This window comes from Mus caroli, unplaced genomic scaffold (assembly GCF_978045245.1).
Source record: "Mus caroli unplaced genomic scaffold, Mus_caroli_1 scaffold_12, whole genome shotgun sequence".
Classification (NCBI taxonomy): Eukaryota; Metazoa; Chordata; class Mammalia; order Rodentia; family Muridae; genus Mus; species Mus caroli.
In genome coordinates, this window is record NW_028227267.1 from 110,666,231 (window position 1) to 110,679,068 (window position 12,838).

Below are 12,838 nucleotides of genomic sequence, written 5' to 3' on the forward strand. Positions count from 1 at the left end.
GAAACTAGAAACAGAAATAAGTTTTGAAATGTAAATAAAGAAAATATAAAAAAAAAAAAAGGACTAAATTGAGAATTCACAGCAGAGGAATCTCTAATGGCTGAAAAGCACCTAAAGAAGTGTACAAAATCCTTAGAGATCAGAGAAATGCAAATCCAAATGACCCTGAGATTCCACTTTACACCAATCAGAATGGCTAAGATCAAAACCTTGGGTGACAGCCCATGTTGGCCAAGATGTGGAGGAAAGAGGATTACTTCTCCAATGCAGGTGGGATTGCAAACTGGTACAACCACTATGGAAATCAATTTGGAGGTTCCTCAGAAAACTGGAAATAGATTTACCTGAAGACCCAGCAATAGCACTCTTTGGAATATACCTAAAAGATGCCTCATGATGCCAGAGGGGTACATGTTCTACTATGTTCATAGCAGCCTTGTTTGTGATAGACAGGACCTAGGAACAACTCAGATGTTACACGATAGAAGATTGGATATAGAAAACGTGATTCATTTACACAATGGAATAACACTCAGCTTTTAGGAGTGAGGATATCCTGAGTTTTGCAGGCATTTGAATTTGCAGGCCTCAGTTGCACTTGGGAGGGAGATGAAAACAACCAAAAGGGGAAACGAGAGGGAGGGATCTTGTAGGGAAAGGGGATACGTTGTATGTGGAGGGGGAGGGGAACATGATATGACATTGGGTGGAGGAAAAGGACTAAAGCCCTGAGAGCCAGCAGAATAAATGGAAACAGGCAACCTCCAGAGGCATGAGGTTGCGGCGATCCTCCAAATTGTTCCAAAGACATGGGAGGTGAGAGACAGGCAGGATTCATAGGGAGAAACCTTAGATGAAATGCTCTACATTGGGGAGAGGGAACTTGTAGAGCCCACCTCCAGCAGGAAGACAGTACATCAAGTGAGGGATGGGGTTGAAATCCAACAGTCAAAACTCTGACCCATAATTGTTCTGTCCAAAAGAACTGCGGGGATGGAAATAAAGAGGAGCCTGTGGAAAAGAAGGTGTAGCTTTCTCATTTTAAAGAAAACATTGAAACTAGCCTGTCTCACTCCATTCGCTGGCTTCCCACACCACTCTGGATCTCCTAACACAGCCATGAAACACCTACCACAGAACTTAAGATTGTGAACTTAAAAACTATTTTTCAAATTCTGTCAGCAATTTCCTCTAGGAGTTGTAACTTAGAATAAAACCTATTATTCTGTCTTGGTAGTTCTTTTTTGCTGACTGGCATTTTCATTACACTAATATGATATAGGCAATTTTAATCTATAATTACTCCTTATTATCCCATGACCTTTAGACACTTCAACACTGCTTTCATCAACTCAATATAGCCAATTCCCTCAAGAAAAAGGATCTATATCCAATACTTTATATATCAATTCCATTACTTCACATTAATATGTCAGCACTGTTGAATAAAACTGTAGCTACTGATCCTTCTCAGCAGCAATTCATGACACAGCTGCATGGCACAGCTGCATTTAGAGGCACTTAGACATATCACCATTGTGTGTCTTGTTAGATAAAGAATGCAAATATGACTAGAAATAAAATTAGTATCAACAATCTTTATCTATACAATAAAGAATTTCAGCAGCATACTCATCAAAGAGCTAAAACTGAGTAACAACATCCGTGAAATGTTTTAAATTTAGTATGACTTCATACTAAAGTCCTTTTTTATTATTTTACTTACATTTTTCTTATTCCTTGGTTTAATTTTCTGCCTCAGTTTCTAAGTCAGTTTAGTTCATTTGCTGCCTTCATCTTAATTAATGACATCAGAATTAATGGCATCAGAGAAGTAGTTTCTATGTTATGGTATTTTTCCTTAATCAAATGGGAATCTCCTGTTCTCCATTCACTGGATTTCTTGAGTCCATAGTGGGTGCTGTGTGACCTGAAGTATGGGCTAAGGTAAAAGGTGTTTATTAACAGACCAACAAAGAAAACCCAGGGTAATTAATTCAATTATTTGAGAAAAGTCAACAGGAATGTTCAAAATATTAGTTACTAGAGGTGCTTAGGAATGAGCTGGTATGCTACATTCCCCCTCAAGATACTTGAGGTTGTCAGCCCAGCACATTTTTTCCCATAACATTTTGTTTTTTCCAATTTATGCTAAACTTATCAGGTTATTTTCAGATTTATTGCTTAATCTACATATTTTGAGAAATAAAGGAATTCTGCCTGTGACCACATCATGACTATGCACTGTCATCAAAACTGCTTGGATTACTTATGAATGTGATGGTTTTCAAAGTTCTGCAATATGTGTTTCAGGTCCAAGCTAGATTAAGACAATCTCTCACCAGCTGCTGTCAGGAAGATGTAAAATGAAACCAATTTAGCTCTTGTACGTGGATAAAAGAGAAAGAGCAAAAATCCAATAAAGGGAAGAAAGGTCAGCAAAACACAGCCTAAGAGAAGCAAGAAGATCAAATGAAGATACTGGGAAATTGGTCCTCACATTCCTAATGAGTGTTGGCTCTACCCTTGGGTGTGGTTCTTCAAAACTAATTTTGTTTTGAACTAAAGAATAATAACTTTTATACATTTATAGAGAACAATGTGATTTTTATGATGTAGTTACTTAACAGAAAATAACATTCTCAAAGGAAAAGCCAAGTAAAAGAATCTTCATTTTAAAACATGAGCTCATACTTATGAATAAATTGAAAATTGCTTAAAAAAACTCATAAACTGTCCCACCACCCTTTACCTCCCATGATTATTATTTTCTAAATAAGATTGAGGCCTTCACACATTGCTCTTCCTTCTTGATCTTCAAATGCTCTGTAAGTTGAATCATAGGAATTACAAGATTTTTCTTCCTAATGACCACTTATCACTGAGTACATACTATGTGTGTTGTTTTGTGATTGTGTTACCTCACTCAGGATGATATTTTCTAGTTCCATCCATCTGTCTAAGAATTTCATGAAGTCATGAAGTTTTTAATAGCTGAGTAGCACTCCACTGTGCAAATGTACCACATTTTCTGTATCCATTCCTCTGTTGAAGGACATCTGGGATCTTTCCAGTTTTTGGTTATTACAAATAAGGCTTCTATGGACAGAGTGGAGCATGTATCCTTGTTATATGTTGGAGCATATTTTGGGTATAATTCCAGGAGTGGAATAGCTAGGTCCTCAGGTAGTACTATGTCAAATTTTCTGAGGAATTTCCAGACTGATTTCCAGAGTGGTTGTACCAGCTTACAATCCCACCAGCAATGAAGGAATGTTTCTCTTTCTCCTCATCCTTGCCAGTACCTGCTGTCACCTGAGTTTTTGGATCTTAGCCATTCTGACTGGTGCAAGGTGGAATCTCAGTGTCGTTTTGATTTGCATTTTCTTGATGACTAAGGATGTTGAACATTTCTATAGGTGCTTCTCAGACATGAAAGATTCCTCAGTTGAGAAATCTATATTTAGATCTGTACTGCATTTTTAGTAGGGTTATTTAGGTCTCTGGAGTCCAATTTATTTTCTTTGTATACTTTGGATATGAGCCCTCTATAGGATGTGGGATTGGTAAAGATCTTTTCCCAACCCGTTGGTTGCCCTGTTGTCCTATTGACAGTGTCCTTTGCCTTACAGAAGCTTTTCAATTTTATGAGGTCCCTTTTATCAATTGTTAATCTTAGGGAATAAGCCATTAGAGGAAAGGGATAGGGGAAAATGAGAGGCAGGATCAGATGTGGGAAGAGATAGGGGAGATGTACAAAGGGTCAGGGAACTGAACAGAGTTGTGTAGCAATGTCTATATAGCATAAAAAACGCGAGATGATAATGAAAGAAAATAATTTTGCATAAGGTTCATTGTAGTTTCAGAAAATATGCTGCACTTTGAGAAAATAATCATATATGTGTCCATTAGAATATAGAATCACTATGTATCCTGTGTAAATGTGAAGGTCATATTAATTAGCCCAAACTAAAGCATAGTCATTCAGTAAAATTTGTGAGAACAACATACATGACAGCCATCCATTGGACTGGGCACCGGAACCCCAACGGAGGAGTTAGGGAAAGGACTGAAGGAGCTGAAGGGTTTTGCAGCCCCATAGGAAGAACCATAATATCAATCAACCAGAATCACCCCAGAGCTCCCAGCCACTAAACCACTAACCAAAGAATGCACACGGGACCAGCTCCAGCTGCACACTTAGCAGATGGTCTTGCTGGCATCGTGGGGAGGGGAAGCACTTGGTTTCATGAAGGTTTGATGCCCCAGTGTAGGACAATGGAAGGACAGTGGGGCAGGAGTGCATGAGTGGGTGGGGGAGCACCCTTGTGGAAGCAGGTGGGAGGGGAGTCGGATGGGGACCTTTCAGAAAGAAAACTGGGAATGGGGATAACATTTGAAATGTAATAAGAAATATAACCTAAAAATACATTTTAAAAAATCACTTCATAAACTGTTCTCAAAAAGATAACTATTACACCAGTGGAGCCATTACCCCTGAGAGGACCGTGCACAGTTCACACGTTGCTGTCATAGCTGAAATTACCTGATGCTTTTTTCCAAAACAACCAGGAATGCACCCTTTACCAGTAAAAGCTTGCTAGCAAGGGCTCAACTCACTTTCAGCTGTGTTTTCCGTCTCACATCCAAGGTCTGTGTTATGTTCACAAGTACAGTTTTGTTAGCCAGTTCTGACAGGCAAACAGGGAGATGTAAAAGGTCCTCTGTTCTTTTGGAAGTCTCTGGGACATCTGTGACCACCCATGTCTGATACTATGATTTCCATTAAATAACAAAATGAATAACTCTGATATACATTACTCATCCATGCCATTCAGACTATCACCATTCCCACTCTCCTATTTTTTTTATTTGGGTTACAGAGCAATGAGATCCCACAAAACTTTTACAAACACTCTCTATTTGGGTGAAAACGTCTGATAACTCTTATCATATTCTATCACAAACACACACCCTTGTATTTCATGGTATTTAATTTTGTTGATCTCAAAGGAAAATATAGGCAATTTTGTCACTGTAGTGTTCATTGGACAGTTTTTTGTTCCTATAATTGTCTGAGATTCACTTGTTACATCAAACAACATGTAATAAGTAAAAGTGCAATTAAATTATTTATGATTACGTAGTCTATTTTCTTCATTTAAAGAGTCACAGAATAACTCAATAGAAGATTAAAAGTATCCTATACCCTGAAGGACAAACTAAGAACAGAGAATGATCTCAAACTGTGTGATACTTTAACACTAAGCATAAAATATTTAAGCCCTTTCTGTAGCCTCTTGCCCATGAGTTCTCATTTTTAATATTGCTACATTTTAGTAACTGTTTTCATGTGCTCCATAAGTTGGAAAATAGGGGTAGAAAATGTCTTGGCTAGAGAAATATGAGTCATTGGATAACAAGTTTATAATCTGGTCCAAGATTTGAGTCATTGTCATAAATTCCTAATTCATCTTATTAGAAATAAAGTATTAGGATATTTCTTATGGTATATAGCTGATATCTACAGAGGAGTTTTCAAATGCCAAATTACTAAGCCAGTAAATCAGGGTCACTTTTGTATATATTGAAAATTTTGAATTGGGAACTGTTTCTTCTGTAAGAGTTTTTTAGCCTATCCAAGGAAAGATTTAATCAGATATAACCAACTCTACAAATAAAGTAAAAAATAAATTATATTTAAGGTCATATATAAGTACTCAAAAATTAGTATCTATAAGCATTAAAATGATAAGATTACAGGTAATATGCACACCTACAATTTGTGTCTCTACAGATCTTAAAAACCCTAAATCATATAAAGATTTGACTTATAATACATTTAAGGTGGAGGGGACTTTCAATAAACTTCATAGGAATTCCTTAGGTGTTTTCATCTAACTTCTTATAACAGAATACTATGCAACATCATATCAGAATTTCCATCAGGTGAAGAAGACATTGGTCACGTATTTTACTTATATAAATTGTCTATGGGTGAATAAACACATTTAATGTATTTCCATAAATATTTGATGTTTAGGAGGTTATTTTTATCCATGCTACCAAAATCAATATTAGTAACATAATTTTAATTTGCACTGATTTACTCTAACACAAGAAACTTCTTATGAAAAAAATGAAATTATCATGTTAAATAACATATCTTTTTAATATCTGTATTTCCATATTTAATTAAGACCTGAAAAGAGATCATATTGAATGTTCATCCATTAATAATCTTTTAATTACAGTGTTCATGAATTCTTGTACTATTTTACACATGCATTAATGCCAAATGAATTCAATGTGATCATTTCTAAAACCTTATAGGTTTGCTAAAGATGAGGTTCAGAAAATAAAACGGGCTGAGCAATTGCATGAGGAGCTATAATAGAATCAGCATAGAATTGTTTTATCCATAACTTGGCTCAGTACAAAGGCAGGTTTTCTTTTTTTATACTAAGCACTTCAAGTTTCTAATCCATTTTAAATAAGTCATACCTGAATGTTAACAGTATAATGGTATAGGAACCCTATTATAGACAAATGCTTCTAAAGGGATCAGATTTTATAATTATTAATGCCTGATTTCTTAATTGACATTTTGATGGCCGTGTTGGGTCAATATTCTTTTCTCATGATGAACTGTAGCCTAGAGCACAATTCTGTTTTCTTTTAACACGCAGATATAATAGACAGCTCAGTATTACTCCACCAAACATTTTTTTCTAAGAAAAAAAAAACATTGAGATATTTGTCATTTTTCCTGTTTCTGCTATTGCTACAGTAATAGGAAAATCAGAAAATTCTATTGATGCAAAAATGTGAGTCAACCAATATTTATAAACCCTTTTTTCCCTAGGATTTTCAAAAATCTATAACTAAATAGGAGAGTCACATGTCACAGGCATAGCAACTATTGAAATACTAAATCCATTATTAAAATGATGATTCAAATTCTAAAGTGTGCTTAATTTCCAGTAACATAAAAGTTGAGTCTGTTTCTGTGTCTTTGTCTGTCTCTGTGTCTGTCTCTCTGTCTCTATCTCTGTTTCTCTCTCCCTCTCTCTCTTGAAAATAATTCTCTGAAAAAGAACAGAAGTCAAATTTCAGTTAAACAAATGTGTTCGCCAAAAATGAGTAGGTATGATCAGTCTAGATAAACAGAATAGAAAGATTCAGAAACAAAAGTGGTTAGAAGAGGATCCTTCTCAAAAATGGATAAGTTCCAAGGAGGTTGTTCTCACAAATTTTACTGAATGACTATGCTTCAGTTTGGGCTAATTACTGTGACCTGCACATTGACACAGGATACATAATGATTCTGGATTCTAATGTACACATACATGATTATTTTCTCAAAGTGCAGCATATCTTCTGCTACTACAATGTACCTTATTCAAAAAGTTTCTTTTATTAGCACCTCGTGGGTTTTTTGCTATGTAGACATTTTAAATGACATGGATGCTATTTCTTTTATTATGTAGATAAACATCCATTAGAGCTATGCCATTCTTGGAGATGAAAAGGACTTTCGTTAGACATTTTAACTTTATCTACTTTCCAATCCTTATTATGGTAGACTGCCTAGCTTGAAACTTTAACCACTGTCCTCAAGTAAATGGAATGTTAAAGGCCATGGTGTTAGGCTTCTGCTTCATAAAATAATCTTTTTAAAAGAGAGTGCCTTGTGTGTCCGTTTTGCTCATTGCTTTCCATTATGAGATATGTAAGAGAAGGAAGCTGAAATATTTCATTCAGATGCTATCTCCAGAGAACAGATCCACCTTAACCCCCAGAAGACATAAAGGACTGAAAACACAGTGATCTTCATTCCAAGGAATGAAACATGTGAGATAGTAAATCAATGAAAACTAGATATGTTACTAACTCTTGCAGTTATATAGGATGATTAAATAGCATAGAGAGTTTGAAATTGAAGTAGCTACCCTTTCCATTAGTGGGCTATCATGGAGAATGGTGTCCTAGGAATTACACTGGGTTCAGCACATATCTAACATCCTGAAAATCTTTATCTCCAGAAGCACTATACACATCAATTTATCATCTTTCCATGTGTTGATAAAAGAAAAGAAAGGAAGAAAAGATACCAATTACCTTGTAGGTACAATGAGCTTGGAAAGTTCTATAGAAGATCAAGAAATCCTAAATATTTGACAAAGAAGTGACATTTGAAAGAAGAACCTGAGCCCTGGTTGTCATATAAAACCTACTTTCGAATTCTTTTCCACAAAAATCTGACAAGAGCAGGCCATTTTCTCCTTCCTGGAAACTGGAGATGGATTTGATCCCAGGCCAAAATGCTTCCTGGGATGGTTGCCAATAATATGACCTTAGTGATGTCCAAGACATTTTTCCATAAATTAATATAAAACAGAGAAAATCATAATTGTTTCTGTTAAATAGATAATCATTTTTATATTCCAATGCATCACAAATGTGTCAAATATATCAGAAACCAAGTGAAAGAGTATATCTAGGCACTACATTTGCTGTTCCCTGTCACTAAAGGAATCATATAACTTTCTAAGCTAAATCCTATATACTACATAAGAGGAGTAATCATATTGAAAGATATTTTGGTTGTAATGTGAAGGAAGCTTTAGGAATAAAATTTCACATGAATGTTCATTGATATAAACAATCTGTTTCTAGGTATCAAGTGACAAACCTGCCCCATAGATATGTTCTATAGGTAGTAAAGGCGCAATATAAGCTGTCTAACTAAAGCCACGTGGGAATTGTTCAGTTCTACAAGTCAGGAATCACACCTCCCAGTACTAGGCACACAATCATAGCATGTACTTGTGCGCATCATGTTTGTAAACGTGTATGAATGTAGGAACATTTAGAAGTGGTAAATCAACCTCTATTTCCATACTTCATCATGCTTTACTGCTTCGTTTGAGACAGTCTCTCACTAAAACTAGACCTCAAAGTTTTATTGCTAGAGAGATGGCCCAAAATTACTTTTGAAGTGACAGGTTCATGACAACTTATATGGCTTTTGATGGGTGCCCTGATCATTTGACCTGAGATTGTCATGTCTATGCAGCAAACCACTCTATCCACAAACCCACTATGTAGACCAGACTGCTTTCAAATTTAAGTGCTAAAATTAAAGGTGTGTATCACCATGTCCAGCTTATAAACTACCTTAAAAAATGAATATATATGTTTCATCCACAATCAACCGTTATCTATTTTCGGCAATGATGTGTGAATTTCAGTTTTGTGTTAAACTTCATACAAGACTTATAATTACAAAGCCAATATCTCTGAGAAGAAAGTAAAAACGTTGGCAAAGAACCTTAAATAAGCAGTTCAAAATTAAAACCTACAACGGTGAGACATCAGTAGAGTAGAGAAAGGAGGAACAAAGGAGGACAAAGACATCCCTGGGTCTGGGAGCCGTGGACCAACAGGGAAATATCTTCTTGCATATCCTGCAGATTGATTCTGAGCCAGAGGAATTCACTTAAGAGTACAGGAAGCAAACAGGTCCTCTGATTCCCACAAACGTGCTCACACAGATACAAAAGACAACCCCCCCCCCATACACACACACACTTAGAAATGACAATTAGAACTCAGGCAGAGAAGAGTGACTGTGTTCTAATGATACACCTTACCCTTCCTTACTATTGCTTCTTTCAACATGCATGTATGGGTGTGCATCTGTATGTGCATGCAGCTGCAGGTGCCTCTGCATCACAGAGGCTTCCACTCTGTTGAGCTAATGTTACAGACGATTATACAACACCAATCTGGTTGCTGGAAACATAGCCAGTGTCATCTGTAAGAGCTCACAAGTGCTATTACCTGCTGAACCACTGCTCAGGCCCCAAAGATTACTTTAAATGGAAAGGATTAAACTGCCCTATCAAAAAATACAAAGTAGCAAATTGTTGGCATATATATATATATATATATATATATATATATATATATATATATATATATTGGTTGGTATATATATATACAAGATTCAAATATAGGCTGTCGTAAAAAAAAAAGGTTGACTTAAAGATATGAAAGGACAGTAAAAGAAATTCTCTGGAATTTATAAACAACATGGATCCTGTGTAGCTCCACCTAAATTAAGTAAAACGGATGATGTCAGAAATAGTCCCCAGACACAAAAGTATATATTTGGCATTGGCAATGCATCCCTTCAGAAAACATTAATTACAAATGCGTATGAATTGATATTGGGAACCTAAGCACATACATACAGCATGTTGAGGGGTCTGAATGGATGAATCAGCACAATGTAGTACAGTAGGCAAAATAAGAACCAAGATTTCGTTCTCTTTTTCATTAGTGCATTCCAAAGCAATTGTAGTGATGGGTTTAAAAAGTAATTTTATCTAAGCAAGTCATATAATTTGACCACACCATTCATATATGTCCCGCTCCCCTGTGTGACCTTGCTGGTCCCACTTACATCTCTTTGTGTTTTTGTTTTGTTTTGTTTTTATTATATACTAAAAAATAATTTTAGGGAGGAAAGCAAAATCTATGTCTTATTCCCCAATTCAGTCTGAGGAAATCATGTTGTCCTAAACACAATTATGCATATATGTCAGCAGTATGCTGACTTAGATTCATTTCATTAGGTTATTGATCTCATGGTGACTCTACTTTTACATATATGAAGAACTTCCATTTTGGTAATAACTACTAATTTACCATCATACCAGAAAACTGTAACTATTCCTTTATCATCTGCTTCCTTGCAAGCGTTTGGTGTTATTCATTTCGTTAAAGATACTCATTCTGGTTAGAGAGGTGAAATATATCTCAGTGCACTTTAATGATGTTTATCTGATAGCTAGAAATACAGGTAGGTCGCTGTCACCCATTTATTATCTATTTATACTTACGTGTTTGCGAAATTCTATCCCTTTCGTATACCAATTTATCAATTGTATCAATTGCTTTTGTATATTCTCTTTTAAAATTTTATAAATATATTTCCTTTGTTAGGTGAACTTCTACAAGGAACTGCCTCACACTATCTAGCCTGTTTCTTTAGTTAATTGTTTTATTTATAGAGTTGAGTTTTTTCACTTTAGCTAATCCCACTTGCCAATTCATGACATTATTTCCTGAGTTGTTATAGGTACTTTTAGAAACCCTTCCCATTTCTTGGTTTCTTGAAAGGTTCTCTTAAGTTTTACTCAATCATGCTCAGAGTTTTGGGTTTCATATTAGGGTCTTTAACCCATTTGAATTGATTTTGGTTCACTACAGACATTTCATTGTTCTATATTTGAATATCTAGTTTTACAAGGACCTTTTACAAGGACCTTTTGTTAAGTAGATGATCTCCTCTCCTCTCCTCACCTCTCCTCTCCTCTCCTCTCCTCTCCTCTCCTCTCCTCTCCTCTCCTCTCCTCTCCTCTCCTCTCCTCTCCTCTCCTCTCCTCTCCTCTCCTCTCCCCTGCCCTCCCCTCCCCTCCCTTGCCCTCCCCTGCCCTGCCCTGTCCTCCCCTCCCCTCCCCCCCCTCTCTTTTGGACAGATCTCAGTTTATTTGTAAAAACAGCATAGAACACTAGTCATCTGCAAATAGTGTGTGGGTAGATATGTCACAGCAGTCCATCTGTCCTAACACGCAGGAGCCTTTTCTATGGGGCCTTCACAGGGGCCTGGGCACCTTTGGGAACCTGGGCTGGAGTTGAAGCCTGCACCTTAACTGGACCTTTGGCCCCTGCCTTTGCTTGCACCTTACGCTTTCGTTGACAGAGCCTCTGACCCTTGGCCATGTAGCTTTGAAACCATTTCCCAAGCTTGGGGTGATCGATAAAAGCCAGACGGTTGAGTTTGAGGCTGGAGCCCTTTGGCATCTTGGGCTTGATGGCCTGAGGCTTCACAAGGGCCTTGATGGCCTGCATCTTCTTCAAGCCTTCCTTGTTGTGCTTCTTGGCAAAGTTCATATTCCTCAGTAACTTGGGATCAACCCCCTTAAGAGATTCGTATCTTTGTGACCAGGGTTTCTGCCATTTCTGTGCCATTTTCATGAGTGGTTGGGTATAGTGGGGTTCAATGAGGTCCATCATGAAACTAAGTTTGCTGGCCCCGGGGTGTCTTTCCCCTCCATCCATTCCTTGAGGATGACCAGGCACCACCCCTGTTTAGCAATCTCTGCACCCCATAGCCAAATAGATGTCTGCCCTGTCCTTCCTGCGACTTGCGTTGCATGCCCGCTACCCGCCGCCACCCTGTAGTCACGGATGGCATGGAGATGATCTTTTTTCAAAGTGATGAGTTTGTAATTTATGAAAAGTCAGATGGACCCAAGCATGCGCGTTTACTTCTGGGTCCACGACATACATATTTGTGCCAGCAGCATTCCATTTTCACTTTGGATATGCAGTGTTATTAACTATCTTGACACTACCAGCATTGTTCCTTTCCCTCCTTTACTTTTCAGGATATCTTGTGCTTCCAGCTTCCATATATACTCTAGGATTGCATTTCACGTCTCTGAAGCATGGTGCACGGATTTCATTAAATATTTTGGTAACAGGACAATTTCTACGGCATTAATTTTGCTTATCACAAACATGGAAAATATTTTCATTGTCTATGTCTTGTACAGTTTTTATTTACCATGCTTTACATTTTTCAATCTAAAAGTATTTGATTCGTGTTTATTCTTCTGTATTGTATTGTAGCTATTGTGAAAATAATCTTTTCTCACTTTTTCCTCAGCATATTGTTGAAGAATGAGGAAGCATTTAAAGTTGTCAGTGTGTGTATGTTTGTCTCTGTGTGTTTGTCTATACATGTTTGTGTTTATTTCCTAGG

General features: G+C 36.9%; 1 pseudogene; it reads right to left on the reverse strand.

The window, feature by feature from the left end:
* Positions 1–11,655: 11,655 nt before the first annotated feature.
* LOC147001942 (large ribosomal subunit protein eL29 pseudogene) lies at positions 11,656–12,084 on the reverse strand (annotated as a pseudogene).
* Between the last annotated feature and the right edge of the window lie 754 nt (positions 12,085–12,838).